We start from the raw sequence: 2,413 nt of genomic DNA on the forward strand, positions 1-2,413 counted from the left end.
TTTTTGCTTTTGTATTCCTTTTTATTACTTTCACCTTTTTCATTTTTTGATCCGTTGAATTTTCTAGTGAATTTCTTGTTTCTTTTGAAGAATTTTCCAAGTCTTTTAGTTATGAAAGCTAATTCTTCATCTTCTAATTCACTAGATTCATTATCTTCTTCACTTGAATGTTCTTTCGAGGCTTTTAGAGCTATATACTTCTAGTTTTTATTTTCAGCACTTCTTTCTTTCAAAACCATTTCATAGGTTAGAAGTGATCCTATGAATTCATCTAATGAAGTTGTTTTGAGGTTTCTACCTTCCATTATGGCTATGGCTTTCGGTTCCCAAATAGGTGGAAGTGCTTTAGAATTTTGCAAATCATCTCATGGGTGGAATATGTTTTTCCTAAGACACTTAGTGAGTTTATGATACATGTGAACCTAGTGTACATGTTTGATATAGTTTCATCGGAATTCATCCTAAAAGCTTCATATTCATTAGTTAACGTATCAATTTTACTGTCTCTAACATCTACTGTGCCTTCATAGGTTACTTCTAATTTATCCCAAAATTCCTTAGCTGTTTTACACGCCATCACTCTATTGAATTCATTTGCATCAAGTACACAATACGGGGCATTTATTACACTTGAGTTAATTTGCAGCATTTTGTAATCTGATTCGATTAGTTTTTTTTTCTTTAGGTGCTTCTTTTCCATCTACTAGTTTAGTAGGGATCATATTTCCATTTGTGACAACATTCCATGCCTTGTTAGGATTTGCTATAATCGCGCTCTAATACCAATTGAAACCTAAGATGCAGTCCCAAGGAGGGGGGGGGGGGGAGGGGTGAATTGGGCTTTTAAAATTCCTTAGAGTCTTTTTATGAGTTTTTGACTTTTTACAATCTTTTAAAGACTTCTTATATTTTTGTTGATTAGGCAATCCACACAAGAACTTACTTCTTCTATTCAATCCACAACCATAACATACACAACCAATTGATTAACTGTTCAAACCAAACAAACACAATACAAGTAATGAATATTTGCTTTGCAATATTCTGCAGCCCTGTATATGAATGTGCAAGTCTTGTAGTTGGCCCTTGAACTGAAGATTAAAATAACATCTAATCACTTTTTCCAAAATTAGAATTCAAATAAACCTTCGACTAATAGGTTTTGGGTTGTTAACCAATCAATGTACTCCCTTACGATTTCCAAAAAATATTGATTAACCAACGTACTCCCTTTAGGTTTCCACAAGCCCAAGAACAAATTAGGCTTTGGTTTATTTAATTTCCAATATAAATTGTTTTTATGATTGAAAGAATTACAACATCCACATAGTTTATATTTTTGCTAGAATTTAAAGAGAGTAAGGGAAAGAGAGTGACACCGCTGTTTTTACAAGGTTCGACTAATGCCAGTCTACGTCCTCGCCTTTGGTCAACCACCTAAGGATTTCACTATGCCTTGTTCTTTTCAGGTAGAACAAAAACCTGTACAACAACCAACTTCTTTTCAGGAAGAGAAACCTCTTCAAGCAACAACTTATGCTTGGTGCAACGATCCAACTATACCTTGAACCGTCAAAGATCTAGTAGAAAGGAATGGATAACTGCAAACAAAAACACTCTTAAACACAAAGCAAGTTGTGTAAGTTAAATCACTAATCGTACATAAAAATCAAAACTAAATAGAAAATGTGAAGCTCAAGGTTTAGACGTCACCAATGGTTCTTTCTTATTGATATAAATATTTTAATTGCAAATCAAAACCAAAGAATTTTAATCCAGCAATTTCTTAGAGCTTTCCCCAGTAAGAGTGTGAGCAAGTATGAGTTTTAGGAGAACTTTAGCGTAGAAAGCATGTATTGCTTGAGCGTCTTTTTTCATTGAGTAAGGGAGGTATTTATAAATTTCTTAAAGAAAAGTTTCCTTATTTAACATGGAGTATTTAGGTAACTTTTCAAAAGATATTAAATCATGGAAATCAATTTTGAAAAACTTCCCGTGTAGTTCAAAATTCAAAAATCTTCACAGAGTTAGTCGGCTAATTCACTCGATTGGGTCATTTTTGTACTAGTCAGTCGGCTGGACAGGCGACTGATACTATTTTGTCTCTTCAAAAAATAATTGTCAGTCGGCTAATTGAACCACGTTCAAAATGGTCAGTCGGTTGGGCAACGTCAGTCAGTTGGGCAACGTCAGTCGGTTGGGTGTTTTCAGTTCATCGAGTTAATCGATTAGATAGTTAACTTTGTTGTAGGTTTTCTGTCAGTCGGATGACTGAACCACGTTCAAAATAGTCAGTTGGCTAAGCACTGTTAGTCGATTGGGCAATCTTTTCTTTTCAAATATTTTTTACTTCTGATTTTCTAAAATCTAGTTTACTTGAAAAACTCGAATACAACTTTTCAAAAATATTTTC

The sequence above is a fragment of the Malania oleifera genome, chromosome 2, assembly GCF_029873635.1.
Source record: "Malania oleifera isolate guangnan ecotype guangnan chromosome 2, ASM2987363v1, whole genome shotgun sequence".
NCBI classification, from domain to species: Eukaryota; Viridiplantae; Streptophyta; class Magnoliopsida; order Santalales; family Ximeniaceae; genus Malania; species Malania oleifera.